This window comes from Saimiri boliviensis, chromosome 7, assembly GCF_048565385.1.
Source record: "Saimiri boliviensis isolate mSaiBol1 chromosome 7, mSaiBol1.pri, whole genome shotgun sequence".
Classification (NCBI taxonomy): domain Eukaryota; kingdom Metazoa; phylum Chordata; class Mammalia; order Primates; family Cebidae; genus Saimiri; species Saimiri boliviensis.
Window position 1 is genome coordinate 52,453,302 of NC_133455.1, and position 15,828 is coordinate 52,469,129.

Below are 15,828 nucleotides of genomic sequence, written 5' to 3' on the forward strand. Positions count from 1 at the left end.
TGCTCATGGATAGGAAGAATCAGTATCTTGAAAATGGCCATATTGCCCAAAATAATTTTTAGATTCAATGCAATTCCCATCAGCTACCATTGACTTCTTTCACAGAATTAGAAAAAAAACTACTTAAAATTTCATATGGAACCAAAAAGCCCATATAGCCCAGAGAATCCTAAGCAAAAAGAACAAAGCTAGAGGCATTACATTATACTACCTGACTTCAAACTATATACTAGTACCAAACTATATACTAGCTACAGTAACCAAAACAGCATCAGACTGGTACCAAAATAGATATGTAGACCAATGGAACAGAAAAGAGGCCTCAGAAGTAACACCACACATCTACAACGACTAATCTTTGACAAATCTGACAAAAACAAGGAAGGCTTCCCTATTTAATAAATGATGTTGGGAAAACTGTCTAGCCATGTGTAGAAAACAGAAACTGGTCTCCTTCCTTACACCTTACACAAAGATTAACTCAAGTTGGATTAAAGACTTAAACATAAGACCTAAAACCATAAAAACCCTTGAAGAAAACCTAGGCAATACCATTCAGGACATAGGCCTGGGCAAAGACTTCATGACTAAGACATCAAAAGCCATGACAACAAAAGCTAAAATTGACAAATGGGATCTAATTAAACTAAAGAGCTTCTGTACTATCATCAGAGTGAACAGGCAACCTACAGAATGGGAGAAAACGTTTGCAATCCATCTGACAAAGGGCTAATATCCAGAATCTACAAAGAACTTAAACAAATTCACAAGAAAAAAAAAGAAAACTCCACCAAAAAGTGGGCAAAGGATATGAACAGACACTTCTCAAAAGAAGACATTTATGCAACCAACAAACATATAGCAAAAAGCTCATCATCCCTGGTCATTAGAGAAATGTAAATCAAAACCAAAATGAGATACCATCTCAAGCCAGTTAGAACAGCAATCATTAAAAAGTGAAGAAATGACAGATGCTAGAGAGGATGTGGAGAAACAGGATCGCTTTTACACTGTTGGTGAGAGTGTAAATTAGTTCAACCATTGTGGAAGACAGGGATGAATTGCCTTTCTTCAAGGATCTAGAACCAGAAATACAATTTGACCCAGCAATCCCATTACTGGGTAAATACCCAAAGGATTATAAATCATTCTACTATAAAGACACATGCACATGTATGCTTATTGCAGCATCTTTCACAATAGGAAAGACTTGGAACCAACCCAAATGCCCATCAATGATAGACTGGATAAAGAAAATGCAGCACACATACACCATGAAATACTATGCAGCCATAAAAAAAGATGACTTCATGTCCTTTGTAGGAACATTAATGAAGCTGGAAACCATCATTCTGAGCAAACTAACACAAGAACAGAAAGCCAAACACTACACGTTCTCACTCAGAAATGAAACCAAACACTACATGTTCTTACTAAGAAATGGGAGTTGAACAGTGAGAATACATGAAATGGGAGTTGAACAGTGAGAATACATATAGGGAGGGGAATATCACACACTGGAGCCTGTCAGGGAGTGGGGGTTGGGGACTAGGAAAGGAATAGTATTAGGAGAAATACCTAATGTAGGTGACAGGTTGATGGATGCAGCAAACCACCAGGCACATGTATACCTATGTAACAAAACTGCATGTTCTTCCCATGTATCCTAGAACTTAAAGTATAATACTAATAAAAAAGCAAACACCTTGATTTATAGATTGCTCAGATCATATTTATGGAGAAGGAAGATTAAAAGAAAAGCTTTTAAGAAGGAAGTTGCCATGTTGTTGCTTTCTGATGTATACAGCTGTACTTCCTCATGAGATAATCATCAGATTCCGTCAGATTTTCCATTTCTTGTGTAATGCTAATGTTAACTCAGCAAATAAGTTTAAAAAGTAAAAATCATTTCATAGTAGAATCGTAGAGCTATAATCATTCAAAACATTTGCTTTATGTCTTACGGCCCATCTAAAAATACTTAAAGCTTTAAGTGAATGATCAGCTCTTCTGTTAAAATTTTTAACTTCTTAATTAACTCAAGGAGAGTAAACAAGAGTATCCATTGTTTTTATGTGCACCTCACAGGGTGGCCAGTTACATTTAGGCTGGGTATAACAGATGATAGGATATAATGAAAAGGACTGATCCAAATTTGGCGTCATAAAAAAGAGTGGTTTTGGCCAGGCACGGTGGCTCATGTCTGTAATCCCAGCACTTTGAGAGGCCGAGGCAGCTGAATCACTTAAGGTCAGGAGTTGGAGACCAGCCTTGCCAACATGGTGATACCCCTTCTCTATTAAAAATACAAATATTAGCTGGGTGTGGTTATGCACACCAGTAATCAGCTACCCAGGAGGCTGAGGCAGGAGAATCGCTTGAACCTGGGAGGCAGACACTACAGTGAGCAGAGATTGTGCCACTGCATTCCAGTCTGGGCAACAAAGTGAGACTCCATCTTGAGGAAAAAAAAAAAAAAGAAAGAAAATAAAGAATGATTTTTTAAAAATAAAATTTAAGTGAAGTTTTCAAGGAGATTATCTGGTATTAAAAAAGGAAACAAAACAAAACAGAATACTCTAGGGAAGAAATGTCTTATGAAAGGGAACCAAACAGTCAAAGTAGAGAGGAGGTGCTTATTGAATTTAAAGTCACTGATAAGGCCACATTTGTTAGTGGTGGGATTTCCAAGTGCAGCAAGGGCTCTCTGTGATTCTTTCAGGCCATCAGAGCATTAAGAGTGGGGCTGGCCCAGAATGGCAGAGGCTGAATCAGCCCACCTTTTCTCACAGACTTATGTTTGTTACATGCACCAGAATAAGATATAAAATGTAGGTTTGAATGTTACATGGTGCTTTCACCAGGTCATTTAAACCCAACTAGACTAAAGTAATGGCTGCTCCCCTAAAACTATCCTATTTCTCTGCATTGAGATTTGGAGTCAAAGTGCTAACTTTGCTTTGCTTTGCCATTGTTTCTTTTGCAAATTTATGCCACAGGAACTCTATAGAGAGGTGTTGAAGAAAGATCTGGGTATTTGTGTCCTGGCCAAAACACTCTCGCTGTTAACAAAATTTTAACAAATAATGATGAAAAAGAAAACAAAATTGGAATGCATTTTCCTAGGCATTGGTTTTAGCTATGTAATGTTATGAAATTATCTCTTCATAGGTTTATTTCCTTCACTACACTATCAGTTTTTTAAAGACAAGGATTGTTTGGGGTCTACTTTATATTCCTAAGGTATAACACAGAACCAGGCACATAGCTCTCAAATGTTTGTTGAGAGGTACTATTTGTCCAGTGCCAGTTGTATAATTAGAATTTCTTTCATTCTTCCAGATTTAGGAACAAAGCTGCAGTGACTAGCTGCTATTTTGAGATGCTGACTATCACGGAAATTTTCACGACCTGCTTTGTTGGGATAGCCCAGCCACATGAGCTCTAGCCAATGTAAAAACTGTATCTTTTGTAAAACCTTGGAGCAGTGAGTGTGAGGCGATGCAAGGAATACCAAACTGGAAGTGTTCTAACCTTGGCTCTACTACTTATCTACTTACTGTGAAAAAGCCACTTCATCTCCCAGGACCTTTAATTTCCTCCTCTGTCTATTCAGGGGTTTGTATTAAATTATTCTTAAAGTCTCTCCCAGCATTACCATCCAAATTAATTTTGTCTTTGTATTCCCAACACAGTGCTGAACTCATAATATGTGCCCAATATTTATTAGTTGAATTAGATTGAACTTGCCCCAGGATCTCTAATACATTGCTTTACAATGTTTCACTTCAAATTGAACATTGCTTTCCATGTGAGGTTTAAAATTAAAATTTAAACAGTCTCAAAGAAAAGACAGCTTTTTTCCCATTTTTCTTTCATCCAGCTTATATAAAAACAGACACACTAAGAAAATCACATTAAGTCAACCTACAGTTTAAAGAATCTGGGTTGATAAATTTTGTCTTTAATTGTGAGTAAAAGATTCTCTAAGAGAATGAGATTTCAGAGGGAAAAGGGGTTTCTTTGGATTTTGTTTTGTTTTGTTTTGTTTTGTTTTTTGAGACAGAGTCTTACTCTGTCAGCAGTTTGGAGTTCAGTGGTGTAATCTGGGCTCACTGCAACTTCAAACTCCCAGGTTCAAGGAATCCTCCCACCTCAGCCTCCCAAGTAGATGGGACTACAGGCATGTGCTAACATGCTCAACTAATTAAAAGAAAAACTTTTTTGTAAAGACAGGGGTCTCACTATGCTACACAGGCTACTCTTGAACCCCTGATCCCAACCAATCCTCCCACCTCAGCTTCCTAAAGTGCTGAAATTGCAGATGTGAGCCATCACACCTGGCTAAAAAGAGGGTTTTAAATCATTTGTGCATGCTGTGCAGATATCTCAAAAAGTTTTAGTTACATATAATAACTTACTTATAACTGATAAGCTAAAAAAAAAAGTATTACTTATACAACTAATATATTCTCCCAAAGAATTTATTGATTTTTTTCTTTTAGATTACTTATAGTTATTAGATTAATTTAAAAGAAATACAACTGTTCTTATTGTTAAAAAACATCTGTAATAATACTTTTAAATAGTATCTTTCTTCTAACAAGCAATAAAATTAGTATAGCTTTATGTAATCATTTGATTACATATAAACACATACAAAACTCTATCTGAACATGAAATTAAGTTTAATGGTTATTGTTAATATGTTATGGTTGAACACTCCAGTATCTCCACAGCACTAATGAGTAACTAACTGCTAGGTGTAGGGCATCATTAGGAATGTAAGAAAGTAGGACAGATATTTTTTACCTGCTTACCACTGACAAGTACCTTGCATTAACTCACTCAACCCTCTCAACAACTCTGAGATTATCATCTTTATTTTAAATTTTTTTAAATCATTGGTAAGGGACACTATTAATGAATAATACTGCTGCTAATATCAACCACAAGAAAAACTGAAGTTTGATATTTCCCCATGGTAAATATTGCTATCAATATTTGATAGTTAACAGTGTTATTTTTTTGTTGCTTTTTTTTTTTTTTAAATGGGGTCTCACTCTGTCACTCAGGCAGAAGTTCAGTGGTGGAATCTTGGCTCAATGCAACCTCTGCCCCCTGAGCTCAATCAATCCTCCCTCCTCAGCCTCCAAAGTACTAGAATCACAGATGCATGCCAGCGTACCCAGCTAAGTTTTTGTATTTTTGGTAGAGATGGGATTTCATCAAGTTGCCCAGGCTGGTTTTGAACTCCTGAGCTCAACTGATCTGCCTGCCTAGGCCTCCCAAATTGTTGGAATTACAAGTTAACAGTATATTGAGTCTCTCCAAACCAGGCGTCCCCAAACTATGGCCCGCGGGCCGCATGCGGCCCCCTGAGGCCATTTATCCAGCCCCCCCCCCGCACTTCAGGAAGGGGCACCTCTTTCATTGGTGGTCAGTGAGAGGAGCACAGTATGTGGCGGCCCTCCAATGGTCTGAGGGACAGTGAACTGGCCTCCTGTGTAAAAAGTCTGGGGACGCCTGCACCAAACCTTTAGACCACAAAGATTCTCTCTGAATAAGCATTTCAAAGTATTTGTCAGTGAAGCTGTTAGAAAGACGTCAAAAATATACTTTTATAGACCAGCTACAGTGACTAATGCCTGTAATCCCAGCACTTTGGGAGGCTGAGGCAGGTAAACCATTTGAGCTCAGGAGTGTGAGACCAGGCAAGCACATGGCAAAACTTTTGTCTCTAAAAAAAATAGAAAAATTAGCCAGGTACAGTGGTGTATGACTGTAGTCCCAGTTACTACACACTATATAAATTTTTATAATATACCTTCATATGTCTAAAAGATTAACCATTCCAAATGAGTTAAAGAATATTTGGTCCCCATTATCAATCATATAGTTCATTATCAATCAATATCAATCATGATTATTCAACAAGTATTTATTGATCTCATACTTGGAGGTTGAACTTCTGTTATGCAATCCTGTTTTTAGAAATTTTTTTTCAAAAGAAAGGTAAAATCAATGATATTCAACTATACATTGTTTATAACTGAAAAAAAGGTAAAATGTCTTAAAATCAACAAAAGAGGCTTGATTAAATAAAATACAGAACATGGAACAATATTTATGTATTGTAGCCCTATATTTATTGACATAGAAAGGTGTCCATGATATGTAGCTAAATAGAAAAGACAGTTATAAAACTGTAGGTATACAGTAATCTCATTTTTGTATTTTAAACATGTATGCCAAGAGATAAAGACAGCTGACAGAATAGGAGATCCGGTTATGTCCACCCTCCACACAAAGAGAAACAATAGTTTGGCAGTCATCCACGGACAAAAGTGCCTGTGGGAAAACTTTAGGATCCTAGCAGAAGTTTACAAAGCATTGGTGGGCCCCAAGACCAAGAGGGCTGTTGTGAGGAAACAGGCTCACACTCCAGTGGCAGGCTCAGTGACCATGGTCCTGGATACAGACAAGAAGCAGCCCTGTATCCCTGTGGACTTGGCTCCAGCCTCACTTGTCCACAGTCCTGCCACTAGCCCCTTCCACCAAGGTACAATCAAGGGGGCAGCCACACTCATCTGTGCTCCTTGTAAAAGTCCAGCCAAGCACAGAACCAACTATATTGTGAAGTAGCCCTGTGATCTAGCTCCAACTCTGTACTGCAGTCCCAGACCAGTCCTGTCAACTCAGCAACCCATCTAGAACCCAACAGGAGCTCACTCAGAGACCCAGCAGGAGCCACAACCATCTGTGACCCTGGTAGAGTCTTGCCATCTGCAGCTCCAACTGAAGACTAGAAGTGGCCTTATGACCTGGCTCCAGCCCTGCTTGATGATGGTTTCAGAGGCAGGCCCATCCACCCAGGATCCACACCTGCCTATGTCCCCAATATCAGGCTCACCAATGGCAGACCTAACTGCAGACCCAGCAGCAATGACATGACAAAACTCCAGCCTCAGTAAACCATGATCCCAAGAGACAATCCCATCACTCAAAGACCACAGCAGAAGGAGGTCTTCCAAACCAGCCTGTAAAGACTGGAAAGGGTGTTTACTCCTTCAAATTCACAGGCACGAACTCAAGGCTACATGGATCATGAAGAATCAAACAAATATAATACCAGCAAAGCAAACTAATAAGCTTCAGTAACTGGCCCTAAAGAAATGGAGATTTATTAACTGTTTGACAAATAATTCAAAATAATTTTCTTAAAGAAGCTCAGTGAGCTACAAAAGAAGACAGATAAACAACTAAATTAATTGGGGAAAACAACATATGAACAAAACAAGAAGTGCAACAAAGATAACAGAAACCATTAAAAAAAGAACCAAATAGAAATCCTGGAGTGAAAAGAATGCGGTGACTAATCTGAAAGCTCAATAAAAAGCTTAACAACAGACTCAATCATGCAGAAGAAAAAGTCCATGAACTCAAAGACTAATTTGAATGTATCTAGTTACAGGAACAAAAGGAAAAAAAAGAAAAAGTATAGAACTAATGGGAGACACCATCAAGTGGACAAATATACACATTATGGCTTTATCAGAAGAAGAGAGAGAAAAAGAGAAAGAGACAGAAAGCTTATTTAAAGAAATAACAGCTAAAAACTTACCAAACCTGGAGAGTGGAATGAACATCCTGATTCATGAAGCCCCAAGATCCCTAAACAGAGTTAAGCCAATGAGGTCTACAATGAGACATTATAACTAAATTGTCACAGGCCAAAGACAAAAAAAAAGAATTCTTAAAGCAACAAGACAAAAGTGACTTATGATATAGAAAAGAACCCACAAAAGACTTCTCAGAAGAAACATTGTAGATCAGCAAAGTTCTCAGCAGAAACATTACAGATCAAGAAAGAGTTGGATTATATGTTAAAAGTGCTGAAACAAATAGAAAAACCTGCCAACCAAGAAGACTTTATCTGGTAAAATTGTTTTTTAATAAAGAAAGAAGGATAAAGACTTTCCCAGACAAACAAAAACTAAGTGAATTTGTCATCACTAGACCTGCCTTATAAAAAGTGCTAAAGGAAGTTCTTCAAGTTGAAATAAAAAGACATTAAACAATAGCATGAAAGTATAAGTCACATGTATAAAGGTAAATATAACACAAACATATAATATTATGATACTATAACTGTGGCAAGAAAATTACTCTCAACATTCATATATAAATTAGAATACAAAACTAGTCAGAATAACTATAACCACAGAAATTTGTAATGAAAACACAATATAGAAAGAGGCAAAATCTGACATCAATTCCGTAAAGTGTGGGGAGGGGAAATAAAATATACAGTATGTGTGTATGTGATTGAAGTTAAGTGGCTATCAGCCTAAAACAGATTTCTGTAACTAGAAAAGGTTTAATGTAAACTCTATAGTAACCATGAAAATAAGTACAATGGATAGATAAAAAATACGGAGAAAACAATCAAAGCATACCTTCACAAAAATGTTATCAAACCACAAGAGAAGAAAGACAACAAGAGAAAAGAGGAAGAAGAGAACTACAAAACAGGCAGAAAACAATTAACAAAATGGCAAGAGTAAGTTTTTACCTACCAAAAATTACTATAAAGGCCAGTGGGCTAAACTCCCCCAATCAAAAGACATGGAGTGACTAAATGGATTTAGAAACCAAAACAAAAGCAAGACCTAACTATATGATGTCCATAAAAGATTCACTTTAGATTTAATGACACACAGGCTGAAGGTGAAGAGGTGCAGAAAGATATCTCATGTAAATGGTAACCAAAAGAAAATTGTCATACCAGCATCACCATGATACCAAAACCATGATACCAGACAAAGACTCTAAGAAAATGAAACAATAGGTCAATATCCCCCAATGAACACAAATGTAAAAATCCTCAGTAAAATACTACCAAACCAAATTCCATAGCAACTGAAAGGATTATACACCATGATCAAGTGGGATTTCTCTCTGAGATGCAAGGATAGTTCAGATATTTGTTTTGCATATAACAATCAATGTCATATACCACATTAGCAGAAGAAAACATAAAAACCACATGATCATCTCAATATAGAAAAAGCATGTGACATATTTCAACATCTATTCATAATAAAAAATAAACTCTCAATAAAATAGGCATAGAAGCAACTTATCTCAACACAATAAGGATCATATATGAAAAGCCTACAGCAAACACTATAATAAATGGGGAAAAACTGAAAGCTTTCCCTCAAGATCCAGTACAAGGAGAGAACGCCCACTCTTACTATTTCTAGTCTGCATATACTAGTCATAGCCAGAGCAACAAGGAAGAAAGAAAGAAAAGAAAAGAAAAGAAAGAAAGAAAGAAAGAAAGAAAGAAAGAAAGAAAGAAAGAAGGAAGGAAGGAAGGAAGGGAGGAAGGAAGGAAAGAAGAAAGGGAGAGAGGGAGGGGGAGGGGGAGGAAATGGGGGGAGGGAGGGGGAGAGGGAGAGGAAAAAGAAAATACATCCAAATAGGAAAGGCAGAAGAAAAATTATCATTGTTTGCAGATAACATGATCATATATGCAGAAAACACTAAAGACTAAGCAAAAACCATTAAAACAAATTTAAATAAGTTGTAGGATATAAAATTAACAGAAAAATCAGTAGCAATTCTATACACAAATAATGAACTATCTAAAAGGAAATCAAGAAAATAATTCCATTTTCAGTAACAATAACAAAATATTTGCAAACCAAATATCTGATAAGGGCACAATATCCAAAATATGTAAGGAACTCAGCTAGGCACAGTGGCTCAGACCTTTAATCCTAGTACTTTGAAAGGCTGAGATGGGATCACTTGAGCCCAGGAGTTCGAGACCAATCTTGTCAACAAAGTGAGATCCTGTCTCTATTTAAAAACAATTTTTTTAATTTTTAATTAAAAAAAATTTAAACAAAATATATAAAGAACTAAAAAAGCTCAATATCAAAAAAAGACAAGTAATGTGATTGAATAATGAATTATTTTTAATAAGATCGCACTTGAAAACTATAGTATCAGTCTTAATTTTGTCTTAATCTATTTGAATAAGAAAACACCACAGGCTGAGTATTTTATTAACAGTAGAAATTTATTTCTCATGGTTCTGGAAGCTAGGAAATCTAAGATTAAAGTATTAGCATGATTGGTGTTTGGTGAGGATTGTTCTCTGCTTCTAGGATGGCACCTTGTTGCTACATCCTCCAGAGAAGAGAATTGCTGTGCCTTCATGTAGCAGAAGGGACAGAAGGGCAAGAGAATACTCCCTTCAACTTCCAACCCTTTTGTAAGGATGCCAATCCTATTCACTAGGTCAAAGCCCTCATAAATTAATCATCTCCCAAAAGTCATATTTCTTAATTCCACAACAATGGGGATTACATTTCAATGAATGAATTTGGGGAGACATTTCAGATCACAGCATATCCAAAAGAAGAAAGATCAGTAACTCCAGGAGATATTTGCACTTGTATGCTGATTGTAGCATTATTCATAATACCTAAGATAGAAACAACCTAAGTGTCCATGCAAAGATGAATGAATAAGGAAAATGTGGAATGTATATAATGGAATATTGCGAAGCCTTAGAAAGGAAGGAAATCCTCTCATACGGGACAACATGAATGAACATGGAGAACGTTATGCTGAATGGCATGAGCTAACACAGAAAGACAAATACTACATGATCTTAACTTAAATGTGGAATCTAAAATAGTGAAATTTACAGAAGCAGAGAGTAGAACAGTGGTTGCCAGGGTATGGAAGGTGGGGAAAATGGAGAGATACTGGTCAAAGAGTTACAAAGTTTCAGTAACACAAAATGAATAAGTTCTGGAGATCTAATGCACAGCATGGTGACTGAAGTTAACAAAACCATATTGTATACTTGAAATTGACTGAGAGAGTAGTGCTCTCACCCCACACACACATAAAATGTAACTGTGAGGTGATGGATTAACTAATTTGATTGCGATCTTTTCACAGTGAATACATATATCAAAACATCAAGTTATATGCCTTCAATATGTATAATTTCTATTTGTCAATTATATCCAAGTAAAGATGAAAAATTTTTAAAAATTAGCTGTGCATGTATTTACAAATGTTTTCAAAGAAAAAAATTAGTAAATCTCTGGGTAATGATACTACAAGTGATATAACTCTTCTTTATATTTTTTATTTCCTGATAATTTTGCAAAGATAATGAATTAGCTTTATAATTTAAAAAAACTATTAAAATTTAATTGGATATTTAGGGGAGTATAATTTATGATTCCTGCCCAAAGAAATGGTTGCAATGTACATGTATGCAGCGCATTTGAAAAGAATTATGTTTGATAGAGACCCACTTACGAACTACAGTATCAGTCAGCTAAATAATTATAAGCATTTGTTGAGCATACACCATGTGAAAAATATGATGCTTCACAATATAGGAGGACAGAAGAAATTTGAGTCTGCCGTAAAGGATTGTTGAACTAAATGGAGAATAACAAATCCACTTAATTCATTCTTACAAGTAACTAGTTAGGAATATAAGAATTTGCTAATTTATAGCCGGGCGTGGTGGTGCACGCCTGTAGTCCCAGCTACTCGGTCGGGAGGGAATGAGGTAGGAGGATCACTTGAGCCTAGGAGATTGAGGTTACAGTGAGCAGAGACGGTGTTACTGTACTCCAGCATGGGCGACAGAGTGAGACCTTGCCCCTGTATCCTCCCTGCCCCTGAAAAAAGAACTTGCTAATTTAAGTTCATGGACAAAAGGAAGTTTGACTTTTAGCTACTTATTGAAACAGTTTCATGCTTGTGTATAGGATGATGTTCATGCTGACCTCCAATACTTTTTGTATCATTTAAAACTCTAATTTTAAAGGCTTAAGTGTCTTAGCATGTATTGGACTTTACCATATCAAAAACTAGTGCATCTTATATTTATGTTTGGGCATCTTATATTTATGTTTATTCTAAAACAAAGAAAGTTAACAACTTAGTCAGACACAGTGATTCATGGCTATAATCACAGCACTTTGGGAGGCTAAGGCAGGCTGATCACGCAAGGTCAGGAGTTTGAGAACAGCCCAGCCAACATGGCGAAACCCCATCTCTACTAAAAAAAAAAAAACAAAAACAAAAACAAAAAAATTAGTTGGGCATAGTGGTGGGCACCTGTAATCCCAGCTACTTGGGAGGCTGAGGCAGGAGAATCACTCAAACCCGAAAGGCAGAAATTGCGGTGAGCTGAGATCACGCCACTGCACTCCAGCTTGGGTGCAAGTTAACGATTCCACCTTATTTAATATAACTACCTTTTCATTAAAATTCCCTGAAAATGTGACTTTCCTCATATCCAAATTTTCTACATGGCTAGAGCTCATGTTTTAAGCATCTTTTAAAATATTTTATGAAAATATTTATAAAGAATGTTTCTGACTTCTGAAATACCTGAATAAAGTTTGATTTTTTTCTTCATAATTTATTACAATGAACATCCACTTTGAGACTAATCTGTAATATGCAAACATAGGTTCCGGACTATTGAAGTGTAGAAAAGTGTTTTGTTTGAGCCAACCTGTACTTCTTTTATATTTTAAATTTATAACCAACAATTAAAGCCAGAAGAATCAGAGACGGAATCAAGCAAAACACATTTGTAAGCCAAATTCAGCTATGGATGGCCACTTTGCAATTTATCCTATAAACATAGTAGGCCTGAAGCTGTAAGGGCCACTTAGAACTGGGTCCAGAGTTGATAACAGGCCAAGAGAGAAGTTAGGGGGCAAAAGTAGGCAACCTTCAGAAGAGAAGAAGAAAAAATATACACAGAAAGAACGATAAGAGATTATGGAGAAATAGAAAAAGAAAGGGAAAAATATAAAAAAAGGAGGAGAAAAGGGGAGAGGAAAAGAAGGAAAGACAAAAAGGAGGCAAAAGGAGACAAGGAGATGAAGGATGAAGAGAGCACAAGGAAAGCTGGAATGCTGTAGAGAGGAAGTAGGACAGAGGGAAGGAGGAGAGGAGGGATGAATAGAGGAGAACAAGAAAAGAGGAGTAGAGAAAATTAAAGCAGGCAGGAGAAGAACAGACATGGAGAGAATGACAGAGAAAGAGAAGAGATGCAAGGGAAAGGAGGTAAAGAAACAGAAGCACAGAAACAGAAAAATAATAGAGAGGGAAAATGGAAGAGATGGAGGGAGAAGAGAGATACCACCTGACAAATTTCCAATTCCCAAGAACTCAGCTATTTCTATTCTGGTAAGGTTTTATCCTTGCAATATATCCTGTTTTTACTTAAGCTACTTTGATTAGGTTTCACTTCCTTGCAAATAAACAGACACTGGCCAAAAAAAAAAAAAAATCCCCAACTATCACTTCTTTACCATCTTCTTTGTACTAGAAGTTAGACTCAATGTGTTGTCTACATATTTCAGTATTCTCATTTTATTAATTAATATCATAGAGATTAAAATTTCAGCAAATGGTATTCTGTGTCAATGTAGCTGATCCTAGAATACATGAGTTTGAATGTTTCAGCAAAATAAAATACCAGTGTATTTATTGTCTTTTGCTATATAACAAAAATATTCCCCAAACTTAGCAGCTTAAAACAACAATAAGCATTTATTATTTCACAGTGTTTATGGTCAGGAATTTGAGAGTGGCATAGCTCTAGGTCTCTCATAAGGTGGTATTTAAGATATCAGGCGGCCTGGCGCGGTGGCTCATGACTGTAATTGCAGCACTTTTGAGGCCGATGGGGGCAGATCACCATTGGTCCGGCGCTCAAGACCAGCCTGGCTAACATGGTGAAACCCTGTCTCTACTAAAATTATAAAAATTAGCCGGGCGTGGTGGCAGGTGCCTGTAATACCAGCTACTCGGGAGGTTGAGGCAGGAGAATCACTTGAACCTGGGAGGCAGAGATTGCAGTAAGCCGAGATCATGCCACTGCACTCCCACAGAGGTATGAGACTGGCTTAAAAAAAAAAAGACATCAGTCACGTGAAGGATTTACTCGGGCTTGAGGATGCCCTTCTAAGATGGCTTCCTCACAAGAAACAGTTCCTTGTTCTGTGGACATCTCTATAGGGCTGCCTGAGTATCCTTACAAGGCAGCTGACCTCCTCCACATTGAGTATGTTACCCTGAGAGAGCAATGCAGAAACTTTTAATGCTTTCATGGTCTAGGCTGAGAAGTCACACTGCCAATTCTTCAATATCCTGTTCCTTACATAGATCAGCCCCTTTCACTGTGGAAGTGATCTACCCAGGGGTGTGAACACCCCAAGACAAGATGCACCCTGGGCCATCCTGGAGGCTGTCCATCAACCACACTTACTTAACCAGTTTAGTACTGTTAACTTACATTTAAATGTAAACTTCTGAAAAACCAATGATTAGCATGTAAATGGCTTTTGAGAACCTATTTTCTTTCAAAGTTTTGAAGATGAAAGTACATAAGCTAAAACTGAATAATATAGAGGTCCTATCAGTAATATTTACTATATTAACAGGAAAATTTTCATCTGAATATGATTAAGACATTTGAACATGGCATAGGAGTTTTTCCTGGCTGTGACTGACAGACTTAGTGAGGGAATGTGTTCTCTTTCCAGGTCCACAATTGAGCATAGTTAGGGCAAGAAATTCCCAGCGCCATGCCTTCCTCCCATCTCTTTCCATCTGGGAGATTTAATGGTCTCTGAATTTTCATGTGCGAAGGAAGAATAAAAAAGTCAATCACTCCAGGGGAAGTTCTAAGTAACTCTTTTCACTGACCAGAGGTCTCAGAGAAGGTGAGGGTTCCTCCCAGGTTAAAAGTCCCCTTCTTCCACACCCCTTCGGATTCCATGTTTGGATCCCCTTCCACCCTCGTTGAAGCTGTCTTCCTCTCTCCTGGATTTTCCCTCTGGAATCCCCTTCCACACTCTCTCATGGAAGCCTGTCTTCCCCTCCTAAACTCCATCTCTCTCTCTATTCCCTTCCACTCAGTGTAGAAGCTGCTTTCCTCTCCTGGATTCCATCTGTCTGGATTCTCTCACTCAGTGTGAGAGTTAGCTGTTTCGTTCTCTCTCCTTCTCCTGTTTCTCTTATTCTACTTAAATAAATCACTTTCTACAAACACTTTTGAGTCTGGCATTTACAGCACACTGCACCGTGGCCTCCTCTCCCATTCTTGGGGAAGTGAGAGACCAAGAACCTAGAGAAACTTCATCTCAGGGGAACTGAGGGCTCCCTGAACCCCAAAACCCAGAAACATTAGGACTTAAGTTCTCTCTGTCTTTTTAGTGAAACATAATTTACCCACAGAAAGCTTCAGCTTTTTTTGTGTGTAGTTCTGTGAGGTTTGACAAATGTAACTTTTATATAAATGTCACCATAATCAATTACTAAAACAGCTTCATCATGCCAAAATATTCTTTCCTCTTTTCTTCTTATAGTTCTCTTGTCTTCAGAATTAAGTCAATAGCATACCAGAAACCTTTACAATTGAGAAAACTACACTAATGTCAACTTTTGGGTTGACCTATAATAGGAATGTGGAGATAAAGGAAACCAGAGAGAGTGCCACAGTAAAAACACAAGAATAGCCATAAAAGTACAAGAACACTTCTACTGAGACAGGTTTTCAAGCTTTCATTTCAAATCTCAACTAATCTGATGCCATATAAACATTTCCTATTTCTGGGAGATTAGAATATTGCAATGAATTTTATGAAAATGAACAGAAGAATGGCTTTCTTAGCCACTCTTAAGATTTTTTTTTAACCTATGCTAAAGAAAAGTGAAAATTACTTTCTCAGACACAAAGATTTTAGCTATTTGCCT